Genomic DNA, 14401 nt, shown 5'->3' on the forward strand with positions numbered 1-14401 from the left:
AGACAGAGTCCTTGGGCAGTGAGCTCACAGATTAGGGTACACAGAGCCACAGAGGAGCACAAATGCACGAATAACCTGGAGGAAAAGTGGGCATGACCACAAGTAAGGTTATGGAGGGACCAGCCCTGACGGCCAAGGTCTTCAGAATGCACTTGCCTTCCTCTAGGGCAGTGGTTCTCAACTTTGGCTGCACATTAGAATCATGTGGGAATCTTTTTAAAATCCTGATTTCTGGGCCTCATCCTCCAGAAATTCTCTTTCTTTGTTACTAATGTTGTGGCCCCACCCCATAACAAAGAAACAGAATTTCCCGAGGATGAGGCCCAGAAATCAGGATTTTAAAAAGATTCCCAGGTGATTCTAACGTGCAGCCAAGGTTGAGAACCACTGCTCTAGGGGTGAGAAGGCTGCACAGACCACTCCAGGTGTCCCCGGACAGCTGGGAATTTCCTCCAGGGCCATGCATCTGCTGATGGACAGTGAACTGTGGGTGTCGTTTTAAGATGTGATCCAACCAGAATAGCTTTTTAAGCAGGAAATTCTCTTAAAACACGAGCACAATTATAGTCGGGGAATAATTGGCATGACCTGCGTATAACCCGGGGACTATTTATGAGTTTAAACTTTTTCACTGCCTAGGTGAATAGGGGAAAAGGCTTCTATTTCCATTCTTATATCCTGCATCCTGCTAATTGCAGGAAGAAGGCTTCTACGGTTCACCATTAAAAGCAGCAAAGAAATCCTATCCATGACATGAAACACAACACCCAGCCCAGGTACAATTGAGCGACAGGCTCACAGGATCGTGGCCTCTACTTGAAGTTGTCAGCTGTGCTATTGTGGGGTAACTGTTCTGGAAGCTTCCGTTTCCCCCCCTCTAAGCAGTAAGGCTGTTTCTGTAGTCTCATTTTATTTAATAACTAAGCCGTGCTTAAATATAGTTTGTGGGTGACATTGTTATAAGTTGGCACTTATGCACTCGATGGTTTTGTGCTAAGAAATCTCAGTTAAAGAAAAATACTAGCAAGGAACTCCAGCATGTGCCCTGGGTCTCATTGTGCTACTTCGTGACACCATAAGAAGCAAAGGGAATAGGAGACAGTGTATAAGGTAGACCAGAAGAACCCAAAGCACCATGGGATCCTCCTTGTAAAGTACTATGAGCAGCATTGCTTTATTTTGACCAGACAGATGGAACCTCTTAGAATTGACATTGTAGTCATTGTCAACTTTTTGTTGCTTGTGTATTTTTTTTTCAAATATCTTTTTATTGATTTTTTTTAGAAAGAGAGGAAGGAAGAGGAAAGAGAGAGAGAAACATTAATATGTGAGAGAAACATGGATTTGTTGTCTTCCATATGCACCCAAACTACAACTTGGGCCTGTGCCCTGACCGGGAATCGAACTGGAGACCTTTTGGTGTAGGATGTGACTCAACCAATTGAGCCACACCAGCCAGGGCTGCTTTGTGTATTTTACTTAATAAAATGTTAAATATTAAACTTAAATTTTGTGTATACGCACAAGATTGTGAGATGTATAATCCAGACTGAAGGTGTTATGTACAGTTGGAGAGAGAGAGAGAACATAGAGGTTGAATTGAAGAGAGCTAGCCTGGTAGGAAACACACAGACACATCTGGTTACAAACTTACAGGCCACCGTCTTCGTGGTTGCATGGACTTGCTGAGTCAGTGGACTTCTGTTCAGATGCCCAAATGAGGAGACATGGGCAGTAACATCTGTAACTGATGATTTTTTCTGTTGTCTTCAAATAGGACTCAAGGCTGAGGACAAAGAGACAGTAAGCACCTCACATCCTGCAACGAAAAACCAACCAACAGGTGGGACCAGAGACTTTCTTCAGGGATTCTAGATGCTGCTGCTTCCCTCTCGTGGCTCTACAGGTAACCTTGTGATTTCAAGGTCATTCTGCCAAGACATGTCACTGCCACTCATATGTCATTGGCCAGAGCACGTCACATGGTCAGCCTAATTGTAAGGAGCCTGAGAAATGTAGAAGAGTGCATGGAAATTTGTGAGAATCAATAGTCATTGACCATTAAGTTACGGATCTTCATTATAATAATCCGACACAAATTGTGTTTTAGGACATTACTAACACCATGTTATCTATGATTCATTCACTTATTCACTTTTTTCACAACGTACTATTGGAACGATGGTAGGTACTATGGAAGTTACAAGAAGATATGGGGTGCACCCCAAGACTTCCTTTCATAGTCTCTTCCCTGTGGTTCTTCCTCCTGTCAACCTCACGCTACAGCTGTAATTCCATAAGCTACCAAGAGGGACACCTGAATAATGGGGGAGATGAATCCCCTTTTCTGAATAGAAAGTAGCTGTTTAGTGCCTTCCGGGTGAGCTCTCCAAACTGGGAAAATTGGAGCGTGGGTTTGAGCAAGCAGCAGATTTTTGTGTCCATTGCTTAAATTCCATTTAAAAAATCTCTTTGATTTCTCCACTTTATTTTTATTAATTTTATTTTTTTAAATTTATTAAATGTATTGGGGTGGCATTGGTCAACATGAACATACAGATTTCAGGTGTGGGTTTCTATGTTACAAGATCTATATATTGCATCGTTTGCCCACCACCCAATTCTCCCCTTTATTTTTTTAAATTTGAGGATGAAGCTTAAAGCCTAAATTTTGCATGTAAAAGTCACCCAGCAGTCAAACAGGTCAAAGACACAGGTTTGAGCTTCCAGTCTTCCTGAGTTGAAGATGCCTTCTTCTTCGTAGCCACCATAAGACTGAGAAGAGTTAATGAGTTACTCAGTTCCCGGCTCTCTGCTCGGTGTTCAGTGGTAACCTAAACCCAGGGGAACCACAGACCCTGCACTCAGCTTTTCCATCACTGATATTTCTGGTGCCTGAAACAAAATAAATATTTTGGGGGCGAGCAAATTCCAGATCTGAAGATGGCCAAGGGAGGGCTGGCTTCGTCCAGGCTAATGAAATAGATGGGCTCTGTAGGAGGCCAGTGAGAGGGAAGCTCTGAATGAGATCATTACTTAAAGAAAGTGTGGTTTGGCCGAGGAGCCAGAGCTGTGCTCCCTAGAGAGATGTGAGAAATGGAGCCTTGGGGAGCCGTGGGTCACTTCTCAGATGATCATCTTTTAAAAAAAATATATTTTATTGATTTTTTACAGAGAGGAAGGGAGAGGGATAGAGAGTTAGAAACATCGATGAGAGAGAAACATCGATCAGCTGCCTCTTGCACACCCCCTACTGGGGATGTGCCCGCAACCAAGGTACGTGCCCTTGACTGGAATCGAACCTGGGACCCTTCAGTCCACAGGCCGACGCTCTATCCACTGAGCCAAACCAGTTAGGGCTCAGATGATCATCTTGATTGTAGTAGCTGTTGAAGTTCTACTCCCAACAAATACCAATGACACATGTTCAGAAAGTAAGGAGGCTGTCTGTCTATATCAAATATAGGTGAAACATATTATAATAAACATTATTGCCAAATATGGGTCGAAAGGCTCTGCCCAGTGCTCTCAGCACTTAGTGCGTTGGCCCACACAATGAAGGGTTGCGGATTCCATTTCCAATGAAGGGCACATACTTAGGGTTGCAGGTTCAATCCTGGCCCCAGTCAGGGCGCGTGCGGGAGGTAACCAATCGATGTGTCTCTCTCACACTGATGTTTCTTTCTCTCTTCCTCTCCCTCCCTCCCTTCCACTCTCTCTAGTTTTGGGGTTGTTTATGGTGCTGGCAGAGATAACTGATAGAGTTGCTTCAGAAATAAGATGTGTCTTCTGAAGCCCGTCTTTGGAGAATAGGTGTTTTGTTGTGCTGTCTTCACTAATGAATGACTCCTTCAGACACTTGGTTGTGAGAACAAATGGTTTCCCCCCTTTCTTCTGAAGAAGATGGGTTCCCAAATATTTCTCAGGATGATGTCCATATCCCTCTGATAACCAGCTATCATTAATGTTTCTGTGCAAGGTTTTACTCGACTTCTCATTCTTGTACCTGCCTTGTGATATCCGTGCTTGTGTGGTGGGATAGTTCCAGGTGAAATGATTCCGGTTCAGAAGTGCGGGAAAGATGTTTCTAGAATTATTCCAGGGGCTGCGTCAATTCTTATTTAGTAGAATTACAAAAGACTTCCAAATTTCAAGCCCAATAGTGCCTGACCCCCTATGATAACCCACCCTCATGCCTACCTTTAATCTCATTGCTCTTCTAAGGAGGCCAAGGATCAAATAGGTCAGCCTCCTCCCTGCCCCCGTGACCTTTATAATCTCTGCTGTTTTAACTTTAAAAGCTCCTCGTAACGTTGGCAAGCAAGTCAGAGCTCGTCACTTCCCCTTTGATTGCAAAACACACAGAAGTTTGCTTCTGACTAGATTATTGTTTTTCCATACACAAGTGGCTTTTCTTTGCAAACTGTGCTCAAGGCAAGTGTCCAACCCCAACCAAATCCTCGTGCTATTCTATCCATGGTTCTTCCTCGGGGGGAACCATTTAATATACACAACCAGGCAAGATTAGAAGGTTTCTCGTATGATCGTTGCCAACCTGGTTGCAACGTATTTATTAGCAAAGTGACGTTTGTGTATGAGTAAGTTGAGACTAACTATGCTATGTCAGGGAAACACTGCATTTCCTGTTACAAATGCATTTCGTCGTATCCCTGACACTCAAGCTTTTTATTCTAATAGACCTAATCTGTAAACTTACATATAATCCAGCCATTTCTATGTTCACTGATACTGGAACAATGGCCTATTTTAGATTTGGAATCATCCATTATCACTTAAAAAAAAATATTTTATTGGTTTTTTACAGAGAGGAAAGGAGAGGGATAGAGAGTTAGAAACATCGATCAGCTGCCTCCTGCACACTCCCTACTGGGGATGTGCCTGCAACCAAGGTACATGCTCTTGACCGGAATCGAACCTGGGACCCTTCAGTTTGCAGGCCGATGCTCTATCCACTGAGCCAAACCGGTTAGGGCCATTATCACTTTTATTATGGACCCGCTGAAGAGGTTTTTGGATTTATCATTTGATATTTAATCCCTGCATTTGACCTCAGTCCTTGGCAGGTTGTGGTAGGAATGATGCTATATTGATACATTTCTGGCCATTTTTTTTTTCCCATTTCTACTGCGGTCACAGCTCTGGCCTCTTCCTGGCTGATGGTACCAAGGGTCCTGACTCCTGAGAAGTGGTTCTTTCCAGTAGGATCCTGTTGTCATCTCTTCTTTTTCCAGGAATGGAGATGAATTCACCCTGAGAGGTCACTCAGAGGCGGGTCTTCTACTTAACAGTGTTGTACTAATAAACACGACTTCCCTTGGCAGTGCTCCAAAGAGTGCTCATCAGCTGTGATTTTCAACCCCAGAAAATTTGCCTCCCTGGAATTAATGTTCCAGGAAGAACAGAACTTCCAGTTCTGAATGGATGATCCCGCTTGCAGTCAACACGTCATGGCTTTAAGTAATTCTGAAAATATTTAAGTTGAATGCATCCAAACCTCACACAATCATATTGCTCTGAGAGACAAATGCCAATCTCTTACGGTATGTCCTGTGGTGGAGTTATTCCTGGAAGAGCCTTGGCCCCAACTTATAGTGGTATTTCTTACATTCTGATGTCCATAATTAAGATGTCCTTAAAACAAAAAAAAGAAGAAGAAAACCTACAGCAGTAGGTCTAGACCAGTGGTCGGCAAACTGTGGCTCTCGAGCCACATGTGGCTCTTTGGCCCCTTGAGTGTGACTCTTCCACAAAATACCACATGCGAGCGCGCATGTACAGTGCTATTGAAACTTCCTGGCCCATGTGCAGAAGTTAGTATTTTGTGGAAGAGCCACACTCAAGGGGCCAAAGAGCCACATGTGGCTCGCGAGCCGCAGTTTGCCGACCACTGGTCTAGACCTATAGCCGTCACCTAATATCTTCATGCAAATATGATCCAAGTAATGGATCAGTGCTATTTCTGTTCCTGTAATCTTTGATGAATACTAGTAAGCCTGGCCCAATTTTGCAAAGATTGTAAAATTCAGACTTAAGATATTCTCAGGGAAGAATTATTATGATTCTCTCCTTATCTATAACGCAAAGTCCTTTCCAACTACTTGATGGTATAGGAAGATCATTACAAAGGCTCACCAACAGAATAAGATGTTTAGGCTCACTGACTTGGAATTCACGATCGGCTTTGGTGGGTATTATGAGTATGACCTGACCCGAATCGTCCAACTTTTCCTGGTTGGTATCTCTGTTAATCTAAAGGTCCTCAGAACTTGATGGTTCCTCAAAGGGCTCCAGGTCCCACTTGACCCACAGGTGACAGGGTGGGGCCAGCGTGTTGAGAATGTCTGTGCAATGCCCAGTGACTGATTAGGAGATGGTCTATGTCAGTGATGGCAAACCTATGACACGCGTGTCAGAGGTGACACGCGAACTCATTTTTTTGGTTGATTTTTCTTTGTTAAATGGCATTTAAATATATAAAATAAATATCAAAAATATAAGTCTTTATTTTACAATGGTTGCAAATAACAAAAAATTTCTATATGTGACACGGCACCAGAGTTAAGTTAGGGTTTTTCAAAATCCTGACACGCCGAGCTCAAAAGGTTCACCATCACTGGTCTATGTCGGCACAGCTTCTAACAGTAGACTCTCAGTGTCTGGTTGCTATGGGGCTTAAAAGCAATACCTGTGTTTGTGTCTGAGGACTCCTGTGTTGCTTAATGGCCACTGAAAAAAATGACTTAACTCATTGCTAAACTATAGTGCAGATTAGAGCATGATAATAGGGGTTTATAACAGGGTGACTAACAAATGGTATATTTTTAAGAAGAGTGTAAATTCCTAAGATGAGCTTATGTACTTTTGTTAATAATTTCAGGGGTAAGTTTTTGTTCTAGCCCAGTGATTCTCCAGGGAATACTTGGCAGTGTCTGGTGGAGTTTTTGTCAAAACTGGGAGGTGCTACTGGCGTCTAGTAGGTAGAGGCCAGAGATACTGCTAAACATCCTACTACGCCCAGGACAGCTTCCGTCCCAACAAAAATTACTTTGTCCAGAAAGTCAGTGACGTCACAAATGAGAAACACCTCCCTAGGCTGTTTTGGGGGCGTGGCCACAGGAAACTCCACCATCCAAGGGGACAAGCATTGGACTGGGAATTTGGACTTCGACATTTGGGTGCTCATTGATAGTTCAGGAAATTTGTGGGAAGGCAGCTCACCTTCATCACTCCCTTATAGTTAAAAATAGTAATTTATTTGCCATCTTTGCCGTACAAGATTGAGATTATCACTTGGAAATAAATATGGAGTGAAAGCATAGCGCTGTATGACCCTATTTTTTTTTATTCTGATTCTCTGTTGTGGGAGGAAGGGGATTGGAGAGGACGTATTGCTCCTCTTCCGCACGTTTAGATGAATAACCACCTGCCTTTTTTTTTTCTTTTGGTGATGTCCACATCGAGGAATCAGAGTTGCTCCAGCATTTTCCTTTCTGACAGCTTACTCGGTCTCCAGCGCTGTAGTCATGCAAGAATTAGATCCGACTTTTTATATTCTCCTTTGGGGACTGCGGGGTGGAGAGAGTTCCTCGTGCGTTCATGTATTGGCCTACTGTGCTGATTAAGTAAGACCACTCGCTCTATGGCAGGGTGGGGAACCTTTTTTTCTGCCAGGGGCCCTTTGGATATCTATAACATTATTTGCCGGCCATACACAATGAGCAACTTAAAGATTAGCTGCTCTGTTGGGTCAAACATTTAATTAACTCCCCCCTCATGCCTTGGCAGGGCCAGACCAAATGATTTTGGGGGCTTTATATGACCCGCGGGCCAGATGTTCCCCACCCCTGTGATTATGTTGCTATCGGCAGAGCCGTCTAAGTGTCTTGTGGTGACGTTCCGATGGGAGCTGCCCAACAGCGTGGAGCTGGTAATTGGTGCTTAGCCTTAGCGTATGGAACCAAATGAAGAAACTCTCCTAATGATGCGTATTCAAAATTGCTTTTCCTTCATAGCTGAACGTTCAGGCTTAAAAAGAGCATAGCTCAGCTTTTCCGTGAATGTGAATGCAGAATGAAGAGCCAGCGCCCAAATAGATTTCTTTCTCACCCACATTGCTCCTGGCCCAGGAGCTGCCCACTTTCTTGGTCTAGAATGAAAACAGGCTTTTAGTCACTTGCGGGGGCGCAGCCACACCCAGCTTTCCATCCCCTGCACAACGGACTAGATAGGATGTTTGGTCAGAGATAGTTTTAGAATACCATTGTTAGAATGAAAATAACCAAGCATCCCAAGCCCCGTACAAACAATATAAGCTTAAACTTTAGATTCAAAGACATAATTTTACAAAGAAAGCCCTCTTCTTACCCCACCTTCCAGTGCCTGACCATGGACCCCTTGCTTTCTCCGGCTCCCAACCATTTCTTTCTTTTTTAAAAAGAAATATATATTTTATTGATTTTTTTACAGAGGGGAAGGGAGCGGGATAGAGAGTTAGAAACATTGATCAGCTGCCTCCTGCACACCCCCTACTGGGGATGTGCCTGCAACCAAGGTACACGCCCTTGACCAGAATCGAACCCGGAACCCTTCAGTCCGCAGGCCGATACTCTATCCACTGAATCAAACCGGTTAGGGCCCAACCATTTCTTAATCGCCAACAGGCTGAGTCCTTGTTTGCTTGAAATGATTACCTTCAATAATAAAAGGAAGGTAGGAATACATTTGGGTTCTCATGTCTGTGGTGTTAGATCTTGCACTCGAGTCTGCTACACTGTTCGGTTTAGCTTCCACTCTTTGGTTGGTTCATTTATGTGAAATATTTTAAGCGGCCAAAGGACACAAAATCTCTGCTCTGTTCCAAGCAGATAAAGATCATGCCGTAACGTCTCTTCCTTCTCTTGGGGCGCCGGTCAGGGTATTCCAGGTCTGCATTTTTTTCCATGGAGCTTCTTTCTCATTCATCTTTCCCAAGACCTTTGCTATTAAATACTACACGTGAGCGTAAACAGAAGGGGAAAACTAGAGTCTGCCAAAATTCTGATTTTATATCCTATGCATTTGGATGTGAAAAATTGACTGTCCCCGTCCCCCTCCCCCCCCTTTCCCTCTTTGCTTAGGAATCTAAACACACATTTCTGGACAAGGATCTCTATGTTCTGGGGAACCTTCATTCTACAGGTAACCTTCACATAGCTGAGCAGTCTGTGGCCCACGCCAGCACGGCGTTGCAATCAAAGGACCACTGTCCTGCGTTCAAAATAATTGAGAAGCAAATTATTTATTTATTAATTAATTTCTTTATTGATTAAGTTATTACATATGTGTCCTTATCCCCACATTACCTCCCATCCCCCCCACCCCTGCCCTCACCCCCCTGTTGTCTCTGTCCATTGGTTAGGCCTATATGCTTGCATATAAGTCCTTGGATTGATCTCTCCCCCCTTACCCCCACCCTCCCCTAGCTTCCCTCTGAGGTTTGATGGTCTGGTCGATGCTTCTCTGTCTCTGGATCTGTTTTTGTTTAACAGTTTATGTTGCTCATTATATTCCATAAATGAGTGAGATCGTGTGGTATTTATCTTTCTCTGACTGGCTTATTTCACTTAGCATCATGCTCTCCGTGTCCATCCATGCTGTTGCTAATGGTAAGCAATTTAAATCTTAGCATGCTTTTACGTCACTACATCACTTATAACACAGGAACTTCTTAACTGGTTTCAACGAACTGACTTGGTGGGATAAGTTGGGCCATTATGATGAATGTGACGATAATTGTAGAACTTGAATATTATACACATTTTACAAGCATATCTCACTTGCTTCTCTGAACCATACTGTGAATGATGTCAAGGAGGTTCTGCCTTCCTCCTTTAAATGCTGGCAAATCTTAAGTAAAAACTGGTCAAAGGTCCAGAATCAACCAGCTAATGAGAAAAATGAATGGAGCTCCCAGACCCAGTTGCCCAGTTGACTTAGTTCAACATTTTCACGGGTCTCCGTGGCCTTGAGAATAAGCACCACATGCCTTAATGCTGCGATCAGGACTCAGCTTACCCTTTCTTCCACCAACTTCCACCAATTTCCCCCAGTGACCTTACAGTCCACCCGACCAGACTACCTGTCGTTTCTCATCCACTCAGTACCCAGAGCTCAGCTCTTGATTAACACTGTATTTTGACACCCAAACAAGGGTGGATGGAAGACTTTTAAAAACAAGGAAGCTTTGTCTGGATCGGTGTAGACACGTGAGAGTTTATAAGTTGTTGCGCTGAGCCGTAAAATGGGACAACGGTGGTATTTCCCCCTCCTGATCCCCAGAATCCGAATCTTTACAGCCTGTTTATTCCACGTGTTTCAGTTTGTGATTTATTTATCCTGATGGTCGCGCTGTTACCAGTGACAATTGGACAGTCACTGTGTGGACTGGCCCGCTGAAAATAGCCTGTTTCTTCAGTCAATAATTGAAACATCCGAAGCGCTCAGACACATTAATTGACAACATCTGCTAAAATCAAGAGAAAGAGTGAAAAACAGGATATGAGGCTTTGGGGATTCGAGTGAAGGGCATCCAGCACGGACAAAGCTCCCAGGACCAGGGGAACTGAGGCCAAGTGACTTGGCGAGGCAATAAGAAAACAACTGAAAAGCAACTCTCAAACAGAGTGAATTTTATTCATTTTTCACCGGCCTCTTCTCGCTGGACATATACCATAGAAAGACATACAATTCTCTGAGTCAAGATGGAGAGTCAAGGAGGCCATTTTGTCTGCAGGGAATTACACTGAGAGGGTGAGAGTATGATTCCTTGTACCCTCCTTTTGAAAGCAAAAAGGGACTGCTAGGAATTAAAACAGAAAATCACCATTGAGCACCGTGATGGAGCTACCATCTTCAGTTGACTTCTAAATAAATCAAAGTCATTGAATAGATCTTTCCTTAGTTTTGAAGAAACACAGACGCCCGTAGGGTTTTTAGCAAGCCACAGTGTTTTTACATATTCTTCAAACAAAAGCCGTTGTAGAGCCAGGTTTTGTTTACATTCAACTCTCAGCAAGTACTGCTTGTCTATGACTTTGTGTTGGCAACATGGCAGGCTTGTTCCAGGGAGAAGTAAACACTGAGAATCGATTCTATTGGGTGGAATGAGGCACAGACCTCTGGAAATAGTTTTCATTCATGGTCATTCAGAAATTGTTCTGTCTGTTCAGGATATCTTTCTCAGCTCCAGAATCAAGGTCATCAAGTTATGGCTTATTCAAGGGCCAGCAATTTGTTTTTTAAAGCACCACATAGTAAATATTTTTGACTTTGTGGACTGGATTGTTTCTGTGGCCACTACTCAGTTTTCCCATTTTCTTGTGGATATAGTCAATGAATGAACATGCCTGTGTTTCAATAAAACTTTATAAAAATAGACAGTAGGCCAGATCCCGCAGGTCAGAGATTGCTGATCCCTGAATTATGCTAAACATTTCCTGATGTTTGATTCGGAAGCAACTTTCCTCCTTAGATGCTGTGTTGAGTTCAATAATTACTTCAACTTTCCTAGTTGAACATATTGGTTAAAGTGGTTGCACATCACCAAGTGGTCAACATAAGTTGCTTTCTGATTATAATTGATGGAAATGATAAAATGTTACCAGAGGTGAATGGCTGCCTCTTCCTTTGACCTTGAAACAAATGCCAAAAGCTCGCTCTAATGCCTCAACCCTGTGGAATCCAGTCTGAGGCTTGAGGCAGGCCGACCATGAACACCACTCAATGCGAGTTAAGAATTGAAAGACCAACAAAACCTCATTATGAGGTGGTGTTACCTATCGGGCATGGCTCTCCAGGGGGTCTTTTGAACAACAATGTTCCTCATGTAGGGAGCTCTTTTCTCAGAGGGATGAAACTTAAGGACCACGTAATTTTTTCTTTCAAATACCACTGAGTAGACAAAGCCATGGGCCATGTTGAATTTCCAGGTCTGCTTCCCGCCTGCTTGGATCCCACCCACACAGGCAATAGAGTACTTTCCTCCACTCCCTGTGGCTGAGTGACCACCTCTTCCTTGTATTCTGCCCTCAGGGAGGGATTAACCTAATCTATTGCCCTCCTCAATTCCAGCAAAGTAGCTGGGCCTCCAGCTGCTAGTAGGAGGTGAGTAGCTCACCCAGCTTCCCTGGTGAGCTCCCTGAAGCAGGTGCTCTTACCCCTGCCTGCCCACTGCCCACCAGAGCCTCCGTTAGGGTTAGAGGCAGCCTTCCCAAGAGAGGAGCGCAGTTATGTTGGAAACAATGAAAAGAGGGAGGTGTTTCTTTTTTCTCTTTCTTTCGTTCTCCTCCTCTCAGATTTCTCTGGGGCCTGGTCATGTAGGATTACTCCACACCATGGATCACTCTTGCATTTCCAATGAAGAAACTAGACACAGAGCATAGCACCGGATTCCTTGCTCTGCAGCGCACGCAGCTCCCTGGCCTTGTAAAACTCTTCATTCGTATTTCAGTTTGGAACTTGAACTACAGAGGCTTTCTCAGTTCCTTTGAAGTGAACGTCGTGCGATGGAGGCGCCTTTAAATCGGTATTTTAGAATGCAGAACCAATCGCGTGGCTGGCTGCGGCTGGCTCAAGGTTTCCTAAGAGGATGGCCTTGCTATGTTTCCCAGCAAGGAAGCTCTTCTATATCCCCAGATGGGGAAAAAGGAAAAGGGACTTGAAAATTCAGATAAAAGGAAAAGGATGCTAAATGCAATATAGAAGGGCTGCTTTGTTGGGAAAGTTGCATCTTATCTTTATAGAAAGAGAATTGACTGTATTTCTGTCCCCCCTTCTCGAGGCATAGACCAAAAGCATGAAGGATTTGTTTATGCCCAAAGTGAGCCCCCTCTGATAACTCAGATTATTCCATGTGTAAGAAGTGTCTTTTCCTCACACATCTTGTTCTCCCTGTTTCAAAATTAATAAAATTCAGAGTGAAGATACCACATTTCCTGTTGAGAAAAGGAGTCACTTGGAGAAACAAGGTAAATTCCAGGGGTATCAGAGCCTTGGAGCATATAACGATGTGCTCTGATTGGACAGTAAAAAGTGCAAATGGTTGCTGGTTAACAAGTATTTATTATGGGCCCAGCCAGTGTGGCTCAGTGGTTGAGCATCAACCTATGAACCAGGAGGTCACGGTTCGATTCACAGTCAGGGCACATGCCCAGGTTGCGGGCTCAATCAGGAGGCAGCTGATCAATGATTCTCTCTCCTCATTGATGTTTCTATCTCTCTCTTCCTCTCCATTCCTCTCTGAAATAAAAAATATATATATTTTTTAAAAAGTATTTATTATGGGTTTGCAATGCAGAGAGAGCTCATGAAAGCGGGTATCATTGATTCATAGAACGCACAGGCCGGAAGGGAACACAGAGGCACCTACTTTCCCTGTTCTTCTATGGACTTGAAAACTGGGACCAGGGAAGAAATGGTCTTGACCAAGTTCCAATGGAGAGTGAAAGCTAGAATCCATTTCTTTCCCCAGTGCTTCTCATGTCACTGTTGGCACAAAGAGCCCTAATATCTAATGCTATGGGGGAAGTAGTTGACAGGTTAATTAAGTCATTGAAAACAGAAATATTAAACATGATAGTACATATATTTCAACATCAACATTTTATTTTGTCTTAAAAACGCATAATGAGCGACTGAAAAAACAACAACACGATTTATGGCCAAGGCTAATTTATCTTTCTCAGAATATGAGTTCAGGGACCAGGGCTCATGTTATCTTCCTTTTATAACCACGCTTTCCAGTTGGATTTCTGTGTAAAAACACTGAAACTTAACACGAGAATGCTACAACTAAACCTAAAACATGAAAAACACTATGTCAAAACATTCAGCTGCTAGAAAGTGTTCCCATTTGGAAACAAGACAAGCCACCCACAAACTAAACGTGATCAGCTGTTTGTGGGTACCGGTCCGCATGCTTTGCAGAGAGCAAGACTATTTATTTATTTATTTATTTGTTTAAATTTTATTGATTTTTTTACAGAGAGAAAGGGAGAGGGATAGAGAGTTAGGAATATTGACGAGAGAGAAACATCAATTTAGCTGCCTCCTGCACACTCCCTACTGGGGATGTGCCTGCAACCAAGGTATATGCCCTTGACCGGAATCAAACCTGGGACCCTTGAGTCCGCAGGCCGACGCTCTACCCACTGAGCCAAACCAGTTAGGGCAAGAGCAAGACCATTTAGATGGCACCTTAGCTCATGGATGTAATCAGTTTCCAAATGTGATCCCATCACCTGCACGAATCCCATCCCACTTCACAGGTATCCTTGTCATCTCCGATTTCTTTACCGCTTGCTGTCTGACAAAAGCTTTCTCACTCTACTTCTTTAGTATGAAG

This window comes from Myotis yumanensis, unplaced genomic scaffold (genome assembly GCF_028538775.1).
Source record: "Myotis yumanensis isolate MYYU_CA2020_CCGP unplaced genomic scaffold, mMyoYum1.0.hap1 SCAF_22, whole genome shotgun sequence".
Classification (NCBI taxonomy): domain Eukaryota; kingdom Metazoa; phylum Chordata; class Mammalia; order Chiroptera; family Vespertilionidae; genus Myotis; species Myotis yumanensis.